Genomic DNA, 11312 nt, shown 5'->3' with positions numbered 1-11312 from the left:
GAATTTTTATCTCTTGAGAGTCTGTCTTTTATTGAAATAACACGTAACTGTAACTAATGCCCAATGGGCTCACAAGTCTGCTAAGCCCTGTTTCCACCATGCACTGCACTTTGGTATGTCATGCATTTGTTTTTAGGTTTTTTTTTTTTTTTTTTTCAATGTCAAAAGATATGAAGGGAACCAAAGTATTGAATCTAAAAAATATTTTTGGGCACCTCTGTTTGGGGCACTGACTGTTTGGATGGGCAGAGATAGAAGAGTCATTGCGTCCTCCATTGAATGGTCAACAAAGACTTGTTAGTTTTAACCATAGCTGCCTTTTTAGAGTTGAGCTCCTTCTTTCTGTTGACTCATTTGCATGGTTAAACTGTTGCACATCTGTTCTGATCTTGTTCAGGATCTTAGTCAAGGCAACAGGCTAGAAATTAAAATTGCATGTTTTATTAGCTGGGGGGAAACCAGAGCAAACTGAGAATACCCACGCATGCATCAGGAGAACACGCTTACTCCACAGAGAAATGCCTCAATGTTGAGTATTCAGAGTCAAACTGGGAACATTTTGCTGTGCAGGAGCCAAACCTTAAAATCCCTGTGAAGTGAAAATAAATATTTTTTTCTACATCTGACACACCACAGTGAAGAGTGTTGTTAACAACTCTGCAAAAATGTGAATGATTAATAAAGCTGCCAAGTAGGTGCAGTAAAATGATACTTCAAAACTGCAAAAAATCAGTCCATTCCCTCCGCTCTCAAACGCTGGGACGAGTCCACCGAAGTTGCTGAAAACACCCCCTACTCACCTGGAAAATTTGAAGCAAGCGTCTTATTTTTGAGCGGGATGGATATCCCAGCGTCAACTCCAAGCTTTTCCACTCTGCGACAACGAGGCACTCTAAAGCTATGATGTATTTAAACATATATGAATTCACTTTACAAGGCAAAAAGTGTACTACAACTTGAACTCATCACCACCAGTCAGCCAAACTGTCTGTCATTCACCCTTTATGAATTGGCAGGAATCGATCCCACGCGAGCTGCACACACATCTGCTACGTGAACCACTACGGAACCACTGGCTCTATCGCAATGTATCCCTTTCATTTGTTTTTCTTCATCTTGTATCATGCACACAGTTGAAACGCCGCCATGAAAACTTGATACTGACTCAATAGAATAGAGAAAGGTTAGTGTTTCTTGGCTGTGAGCAGTCTTTGGCACTATTAGATGAGGACATGTGCATGAGCAGCACAAAGTAGTGATGGGACATTCTTTAAAATTCTTTCCCTCTTTTCTTTCCCTCTATAAGTCAGACCTACAGTATGTCTTCAGGCTGATGTAGCATCTGTGCTCTGTTAGCTGTCCGGGGAAAGGGACAACAACACTTGCTAGATTGTTTATTGAAGTTAAAAGTGCAGTGGATTATGTTGCTTGTGAGCAAGTCAACCATTCTTTGTGGAAACAAAGAAGCATTGGAAAGACAAATGAAGCCAAACAGGCCACCGGTGGGTGGCGCGCTTGCCTTTGGTGCTTACCTGACTGCTCACCTGATTGAGTTTGGATTCTGACCAGAACGTCGTCAGGAAAGCAGGTCATCGGTACTGTTTTGAGGAGGATCGGTTTAGAGTCTTGTCTGTGTGTGTTTTGGGGTTTAGCATAGTTAAGTCAGTCTCCGATTTGCAAACATTTAAGGCCCCGTGCTGTTTCATTTTTCATTTAGTCGCAGCCCAAGGCCATGTCCCGGCTCACACTGCCTCGCTCGCCTCGACGCTCCCCTCCTTTTCGTCTGGTCTGGTCTGTGGAGATGAGGACCTGCTGGTGACCCCGCAGCTTGCAAATCTCACACACACACACACACACACACACACGCACACACACACACACACACGCACACACACACACGCACGCACACACATTCTTGTAACTTTCTATATGCACCCTCAGACACGCACACCCGCCAAGAAAACACAGACAGGCAGACCGAACCCACACATGCAGACAGCATGCGGAACAGGCCATCTAAATCCATTAATGCAAAAAAATCTCCAGAGGCAGAAAGGTATGACACAGCAGCCACAACAAACACAAATGCAGACGTCGCACGCTCAGCAGGGCACAAGTTCCATGTTTCCAAGCACGCCACACACGCACGATGTGATAACCATACACACACTTGTGCCACAGTCCCCATAAAAGTGGTCACACCAAAAGAGAAATGCGCCCAAAGTAGACAGACGTCAACACACACCTGTGGCTTGGGGCCACAAAACAGCAAAGTCTTTGGTCTTGGAGCTGTCTGTCTCACTTAAAGTGAGCTCGGCTTGTGAAGAGGAGCCGACAAAAAACACACACGCGCACACACGCATAGCCTACTGTGATGAGCACACTCTTGGAGCAGAAGACCTGACTAAGCTGAATTCCCCCTGATCCCCTTTCCTATTTTCCATCTGCCTCAGCGTAGGAGAACCTGCACTGGGGAGAACTAATGCCCACCATGCACGTCACACTTTCACAGCTCAAACTTGGACACGCAGTTTAAACACACGATAACACACTCACTCAACCACTTCATTTTCACTTCACTTTAAAAACAGATTTCTTTTTCATTTTGCACCCTTGTGCCTCCACTTCCCCAGCTAGACTTGAAGCCTTATCTGCTTTTTTAATACACCCACTCCCCTTCATCCTTTTGTCATGTCTGTGGTGCTGTGTGGTTGACCAACAGCCAGTCTGAGACAAGTGCAGCGAGTGTGCGGCCAGACTTTCCTGCCACTCCACCTAAATTACATGGGACAGTCCCAATTACCCTGTGGCCAACCAAAGCATTTCCTGGGTTATAGTGCTCTAGTGATGCGTGCACCCCCCACCCCAACACACCCTCCCTTTCCCTTCTTTTGCTGTGGTTACAGGGGGTGTCATTAGACGCTTGTTTTACTGTAACCCCAAGAACGTAGCCGCCGGCCGCATCCACACCACAGGAAGTGCCACTGTAACGTTCCAATAACTGGGATGCATGACAATTGGGAGTGTTAGGGCTAACAGCGCTCGTAGTAAATTCCAGCCGGGTCCAGAGGGAGATGGGAAGGCAGCGTTGCAGGGAAATTCTAGACAAGCTGCTGTGGGAGACAGATAAGCATTAGCTGTAACATTTTATGGGGTTGTACGCGTGAGGAGAACGTTTTGGACTGAACAAGGTGTAAAGTGCAGATATGGATGAAATAGCTGATTTATGGCGACAAGTCTAACAGTTGGGAATATGAGTTTACAGTAAAACTTTCACCCACAACAAATAAAAATATTTGGAAGACATAATAGATTTGACGAAAAAAAATGGCCGTTTATGAGCTGACTCACGTGCAACAATGACATGTTTTATCCTGCATTTTTATTTAATAAGCCCCTAAATGCCTTCTCCGCTAACCTTTTCACATTTTATTCGCTTTATGTGACAGCTGTGCAAACGTCTGGCCTTTGTGCTTTTGCAAATATGCAATAATTTTGGTGATAATGTCACAGCGGGGTGTCCACTGCATTGAAGCGTTCCAACAGTAAAAGTTACTTCTGTCAACACTGCTTGTGACACAAGGCAGACACTGCAGTCTGTCATGGACCCAATTTCCACGCTTTTTTTTAACTGAGGGGGCGGGGGGTATAAATGAGAAGAAAACAAGGGAGTAACTAACAACGTGGGAGAAATATGACTGGAGCTTGAGTGACGTAATGGATGACAAAAAAGCGGGATTAGCTGTGAATAAAGAGATGCGCTCTGGTGTCACCTGTCTTCACTCTGACTCCGCCCACAAATCACTTTTCAGTTGCATGCGTGTAGGGTGTGTGATGCTACAAGTGTCTGCAATCAATTTGTTTGGATTATTTCAAAGTGTGTTTATTCACAAAAGGAGATCATACAAATGAACATTTCCTCTGTCGAAATAGATGTCCGCCAAGCACTCTGCCAAACTGGTGTCTTTTGCTTGCTGCAACTCTCTCAAAGCAAACGTCATTGTTTTCTAATCCAAGTCTAAATCTTTTGAATTAAATAAATCTTTCAACTTGTAATGATCAAAAATGCTGTTAGACCAAAGAACAGACACCAGAGTGTACACACTGCAGCATGACTATACACAAACCTTCACCCACCCGCCTCTCTTGCTGTTATTCTTCTTTTGACAGAACGAAGCTGGAAAATGACCATTTGCTCTACTTTGAGCTCACTGGCTTACAGCCTCCTTACACTGTCTTTGGGGGGAGGTGGTGGGGGTAAAGAAGTACAATAGCAGGAGTAGGAGAGCAAAAGGTAAGAATACCAAGATGAAGACGAGCGAGCCAGAGCTTGACTGGTTGAGTTTGTCAAGTAACAAGTTGTGGTTTGGTCCACTGCTGCATTTTGCTTTTGCTTTATGTGGCCTAGGAAGAAATGAGCAAGGAGACAAACCTGATAAGGAGATTAAAAAAAAAGTAGATGAGTTCACTCAGAACACTTGAAATCATGTTAAAGTGCTTAATAAACTTATCTTCCAAGGGATTTTGTCAATGTTGAGGTTGTGTAAGCATCTCATGAGATGAATTAAGGTTCACCGCAAGTATTTGAAATATTCCGAGCCATATTTATGTTTGTCCATGTCTGCTTGACGGAGCGCTCTGCCCTGCCCAGTCTGATTCTGGCCCGGGCTGCCGGGGCTTGGTTCAGGAGCAGAGTGTCTTTCCAGCCAGTGGGACCACACTGGGTCCAGTTCCAACAAACTTATTTACATTTAGGGGAAAATGTGCTTTTTCAAATATGCCCTACAAGACCCTTTTAGCCAATGAAATATTTCTACACATGTAAACAGGACAAATTGTCAAGCTAACTTTGGCGTGATTCCTCTGGATGTGGTGGATTACACTCTGATTCGAGCCCAGGTTGTTCCAGTTTATCCAACAAAACAGGCCTCTCTTCAACAAGATGTTTATTTGAACCCGCTTGGGAAAAGCCAGGTGTTGCCAGTGTACACAGGACTAATGTGGTTTGAGGGAGTTTACCTCAGAGTGCAGGTGCTTGTAGGAGTGTGCCGCAGTGTTCACAAGATAAGACCTTGCAGTAGAGAAGTGTGCAGGCGATGACCTTTTGACCCTTCATCCATGACAAGTTTCCAAAGTGACCAGGCTGGTTTCTGTATTATTGGAAAAAAAATATTTGATGATTCAGTTCATCCTGCGGATTAATTTAACATTTTCCTTTTTTTTCCAATTTTTGACAGTGTCATTATCATTCAAACGCGTCCTCATGCTTTTTTTCCATGTATGGCTGAGTGTATCCATGACAAATCCAAATAATTTGTTTTTGTTGAGAATAAATCATTTGCATGACCAAATGCAGCTTGAACCAGGGTTAATGGGGGAAAAGGTAGTTGGAAGCGAGGATAAGGGGACAAAGCAACAGAACCAGCAAACTAACATAACTTCCTAACAAAACCAACAACAGGACTGACCGACAGACTGGATAATAGAAACGGAACTGACTGACAAACACGTGAGACAAAAAGACATCAACGAAGTGACGGGAGTGAGGGGCAGACAGGATTTAAATACAAGACAGGTAACAAGAGGCAGGTGACTGTGATTACATTGAGTGAGGTAACACAGGAGGGGAGGGGCAACGCGAACAGAAGCCATGGTAACATATAGACATAATAAAGCAACCAGGGACGAGTCGTGACAACGATATTTTGTTTGTTGTTTACTATGTTCTTGTCCTTCTCTCTCTCTGTCTCTCTCTGCCTCTGTCTGTCTCTCTCTGTCTCTCTCTCTCTCTCTCTCTCTCTCTCTCTCTCTCTCTCTCTCTCTCTCTCTCTCTCTCTCTATATATATATATATATATATATATATATATATATATATATATATATATATATATATATATATATTGTCCTATCACTGAAGCGAGATAGTCCGTAATTGGGACGCTTTTGCATGAGGCAGATGATAAGTGCCTGTCCCTGTGTAGATATTTGGATTCGTCATGGATACATAGCTATATACAGCAGTTCTTTGACGAAGAAGAAATACCGGTAGGTAGACTCTTCTTAGAAAGCAGCCATCAGATTGGGTTTACAGTTTTTTACTCAACAGTTAAATGGAATAAAATGGAAAGCAATTCTATGCATCGGACTATGGTATTATAATTTAGAAAACTTAGATAAAACTTAGATAAACTTAGATAACTTCAGTACAACTTTTTGCACTTTTCTTGCTATGCTGTTGCTCTCCTGAGCAACACGCATGATGCCAACAGTCAGAAGACGAAACAAGACATGATCTAACAGTGACTCAGCAAAACAACTTCATCACACCACACCCACCATTATACGACTGGTGTGAACAATGCATGCTGGCTATTCATAGCCACATATGAAGAGGTGGATGGAGGACAAGCCCAAACTCCAAAAGCAAATTATGGAGGCAATGGGAAGATGTGGGTTAAAAATAAAAATAAAAATAACCACCACCCAGGCAAAAACAGACATCAGACAGCAGGGCCAAAAGAAGAGGATGAGGAATGAGGCAAGTCAGGCAAATTGTATTCCCAGAGCACCAGGACTTGTAATTTGTGATCTAGTGATGTGTTGAGTTGTATTTTATTGAATTCTTCTTTGGTCACCAATTTACAGTGGTTACACTGTAGATACAGTTCAATTCAAATACTGAGGTGTCATCAGCAAAAAGTGATGTGAATATTTTATTTGATTTTTCATGACACTTGGCTATAATGTACTGAAGTTGTCAGTGGACAACTCTTATGACAATAACATTACTGTCCACTCCAAATAACTCATCACATTGGGCTTTATTTTCGTAGACAGCACGTCTGCTCTTTGGCGCAAAAGCCAGCGGATCCTGATTTTTACATCAGTGCAAGACTTGCTTCCCATTTGCCAATTCGGCAGACTAATATCCGCCAAGCTGAAAGGAGAAAGTTGATCTAAACCTTACGCCTGCTCAGACCACATCGAACAGTGGCACAGGGTGGACAGTTGCTCTAACGCAACATCTTTCATAAAGAATATGTCAACAGTAGGCATCAAACCCTTTATAGAATCCTTTCTTGCCAATTTCTGCCTCTCGCAGATCTGCTGGGCTGTGCTTGTCTGCATAATGACCAAATGAAGCCCATAGCCATTAATGTCTCAAATGCCGATAAAAGTCAAAACATGCCCAAAGTGAAAATGTCCAAATTGGACTTTTCATCTGATCAAAGTCAAAGTCAAATATACTAAATCCATTTCAAAAGAGAGGAGACATTAATAAGTAAGCTTATGTTGTAAATTTGAAGTGCTGTGCTCATGTTATGTATCAAAGACTATACTTGAATACAACAAAGAACCAGATTGACTAACCGGATGACATAAAGGTCGCCACAGCTACTTGCTTTCCATTCATTTCTTGTTCCATCTTCATCTCCTTTTAATACCTCTCTGTTCCTCCATGTGCCCTGCTAATCTAATCCAGAGCATTGTGATGGCATGGAAAAAAACAAGGATACGTATTTTCCTGTTAACTATAATTGAAACACACACACATGCACACACAGGGGGTAGGAGGTAGGAGGAGAAGCCGAAGGGAGGGAAAAAAAATGAAATAAACTGTTTATTCAAAGACAGCGCTGAGCCCTTTTTGTTGTGGTGGGGACCTGTCTTTTATTAGCAGCCTGAAAAGCCTTCAAAGGCTGGGAAGACAGAGGACATGCCAGCAGACCAGTGTGTACAAGACAGTGGATGGAGAGAGAGGAGGGGTGTTGTGCTGCTGCGGACAGGGATGGATGAGGAAAAGAGCTTTGGAAATGGGGCAGGGTGAGAAAGATTTAAGGAGAGGTGGTTTAGAAAGAGGTAAAATGGAAGCAATGGTGCAATGAGGACTTCATAGTTTGGTCTCTCTTGGCAGTCAGCATGTAATCTTAAAGGTCTTAAAGAGGTGAAAAGTGAACAAAGGATACTTTTTCATTGTGTCAAAGCAGCATTTTTGAGAAGTTCCATATAAAGAAAGCTTAATACTCTTTATAAAGACCTTTTAAAACGACTGAAAATGCTGGAATATTCATGCCAGTTCAGGGTTAGGTGTTTATTTCTCTTTTAGAACGACTTTTAAAAACTACCGAATTTAATGTATTATGAAGGCACTTGGGAAGTTGCTGATGTCACAGACTCATTGGTCCCTATTTCCATTCTAGTGCAAAGTGCAGTGAGTTCTCTTTCCCAAAGTCAAAGTCAAAGTCAAAGTCAAAGTCAGCTTTATTGTCAATTTCTCCACATGCCAAAGACACACAAAGAAACCGAAATTTCGTTCCCCCCTATCCCACGGTGACAAGACATGGCTCACAACAGACAAACAAGTAAACAAGTATAACAAAAGCGTGCTGAATAAATAATGAATAAATAACACAACAATAAATAAATAAATAAATAAGAGGAGCAGAAAAAAAAGGAGCAAGTGTGCGTACAGCAGACATTCCCGAAAATAGCGCAACAGTGCCGCACGCTACGCAGAAGGGGGTAGCGAATTCAGGGCCCTAACAGCCTGGAGAAAGAAGCTGTTGGCGAGTCTGGTGGTGCGGGAGCGCAGGCTCCTGTACCTCTTCCCAGAGGGCAGAAGGTCAAACAAAGAGTGAGCCGGGTGACTCACATCTCTGGCAATCGAGGTTGCCTTGCGGGCGAGATGGGAGGTGTAAATGTCCTTCAGGGAGGGGAGTGAAGCACCAATAATCTTACCAGCCGTATTCACTATGCGCTGCAGGGCCTTCAAGTTCTGTTCAGTGCAGTTACCACCCCAGACAGCCATGCAACTGGTGAGGACGCTCTCAATGGTGCCACGGTAGAATGTAGACAGGACTGCCTGAGGAGCACATGCATGCTTGAGCTTCCGCAGGAAGTACAAGCGGCGCTGAGCTTTCTTTGCCAGTGACGAGGTGTTTGCGGACCAGGAGAGGTCCTCACTGATGTGCACCCCCAGGAACTTGGTGCAGCTCACCCTCTCCACCACAGCACCGTCGATGATCAGCGGCAGGTGTGTTGTGTGACCCTTCCGGAAGTCAACAATGATTTCCTTGGTCTTATTGACGTTCAGCAGGAGGTTGTTGTCCCTGCACCACGTGGTCAGAAGGTCAACTTCCGACCTGTACCGAGTCTCGTCGCCCTTCGTGATGAGACCCACCAGAGTCGTGTCGTCACAAACTTCACTATGCGGTTGTCGCTGTAGGTCGCAGTGCAGTCATGCGTCAGCAGGGTGAAGAGCAATGGACTGAGCACGCAGCCCTGGGGGGCCCCGTGCTCAGCGTGATGCTGGCGGAGATTTTGTCGCCAACACGCACCACCTGAGGCCTCTGACAGAGGCAGTCCAGTATCCAGTTGCAGAGGGAGGTACTGAGGCCCAGCTCGTTGAGTTTGCGGATGAGTCGCTGCGGCACAATGGTGTTGAAGGCAGAGCTGAAGTCCACAAACAGCAACCTCACATATGAGTCCTTTCTCTCCAGGTGGGTGAGGGCCGAGTGGAGGGCAGAGCAGATGGCATCCTCAGAGGACCGCTTGGCACGGTACGCAAACTGGAAAGGGTCAATGGTGGGGGGGAGAACGGACTTGATGTGCTCCATGACCAGCCGCTCAAAGCACTTCATGATGATGGGCGTCAGTGCCACAGGGCGGTAGTCATTGAAGCAGGACGGTGCAGGTTTCTTCGGCACAGGAACGATGGTGGCAGCCTTGAAACACGAGGGGACGATGGCCTGCTGCAGGGAAACGTTAAAGATGTCCGTGAAGACACCCGACAGCTCCCCAGCGCAGTCCTTCAGCGCTCGACCCGGGATGTTGTCAGGGCCCGCCGCCTTACGGGTGTCAATAGCGGCAAGCGCCCTCCTCACACCGTCGGCAGAGAGGCGCAGGGGCTGCTCGTGTGGGGGGGGAGTGGTCTTCAGCGGGCAAGTGCTGTTCTGGGTGTCGAAGCGAGCAAAGAAGCGGTTCAGATCGTTCAGCAGACGGACGTCGCCCTCACAGCTCCTCGGCGCGGGCTTGTAGTCCGTGATGGTCTGAATGCCCCGCCAAAGGCTACGTGCGTCCTTGCTGTCCTTGAAGTGGGTGGAGACCTTGCACGAGAACGCCTTCTTCGCTTCTTTGATGCCTCGGGACAGGTCGGCCCTCGCTGTCCTCAAGCCAGCCTCATCCCCCGCTCTGAAAGCCTTGTCCCTGGCCCTCAACAGTCTGAGGACAGCCCCCGTCAGCCACGGCTTCCAGTTCGCGCGAGTGACGACGGATTTCGAGCAAGTCACATCATCGATGCACTTCGTGATGTAAGAGGTAACAGAGTCAGTATACTCCTCTATTTCCGTCCAATCGTTGTAGGTGGCTGCCTGCTTAAACAAGTCCCAGTCAGTGGTGTCGAAGCAGTCACGAAGTGCATCGGAGGCACCCTCAGGCCACACTCGAACCTGCCTCCGAACCGGCCTGGATGCCTTTACCAATTGTCTGTATGCGGGCAAAAGCAAAACGGTGAGATGGTCAGAAAGCCCCAGATGGGGGAGGGGGGTGGCTTTGAAAGCTCCCTTTTGCGCCGAGTAGACTAGGTCCAGGAAGCTGTCTCCACGTGTCTTTGGGTGTTTTCGTACACAGGCAAATCTAGAAAAGGACATCTGCGCCATTGTGAGAATGAACGCAGAAAGAAGCATGTCTACTGTCAGTTTGCAGGACTGGCAGGAAATTGGTGAGAAATATGCAAAACGTAATAATAATAAAAATTACTTCAATTAATTGATTTATACAATGGTTTAGAGGGAGGATGCATGCTGTTGTCATAATTATGAATGACCACAAACATTCACAAAGCTCAGAATCTGTCTGTCGAGCCACGATCAAATCCACCAAAATCGCGTCACACCACCTGCGCCACAATTTAGATCTGCTTTTATCTGGTCTAATGTCTGGTCCAGGAGTGCCCGTTATGTCGACTGGTTGAATGAAAAGGGAGTCAGTCAATCCCATGGCATTAACTAATTGAAAAGCCCTCCCAGTTTTTGGCTATTGACATACCAGTACAGTACACAGTAGCTGCCTGTCAATAGCAATGAATGAGTTAAGAAAATAAAAAGCAGATGGGCTATCTTCATAGATGTCAACCAACAATCATCCATTATGAAATGTGTCATTTGATTGATATTGTTACAAGAAATTGTCAAGAAACACCAGAACCCCTGAGACCGATTCACCGAACCCCTAGGGTTCGATCGAACCCAGCTTAAGAACCACTGTGCTAGATGATGGTGTGAGAGAGATTCATGTCATTGGAAATAGCTT

The 11312-nt window shown here is 45.3% G+C and overlaps 1 long non-coding RNA gene across 2 annotated transcripts; it reads right to left on the bottom strand.

The window, feature by feature from the left end:
* Nucleotides 1-3857: 3857 nt before the first annotated feature.
* On the bottom strand, nt 3858-5559 carry LOC125981394 (uncharacterized). 2 transcript variants are annotated; one of them, XR_007485929.1, is made up of 3 exons: nt 5469-5559; nt 5020-5150; nt 3858-4432 (listed from the first exon to the last, which is right to left on the bottom strand). It is a non-coding gene; the product is annotated as an uncharacterized lncRNA (long non-coding RNA). The 2 variants fall into 2 exon arrangements; XR_007485928.1 differs by lacking the exon at nt 5469-5559 and having other exon boundaries at nt 5020-5178.
* Between the last annotated feature and the right edge of the window lie 5753 nt (nt 5560-11312).

This window comes from Syngnathus scovelli, chromosome 1 (assembly GCF_024217435.2).
Source record: "Syngnathus scovelli strain Florida chromosome 1, RoL_Ssco_1.2, whole genome shotgun sequence".
NCBI classification, from domain to species: domain Eukaryota; kingdom Metazoa; phylum Chordata; class Actinopteri; order Syngnathiformes; family Syngnathidae; genus Syngnathus; species Syngnathus scovelli.
This window is presented reverse-complemented; position numbering and strand designations above follow the sequence as displayed.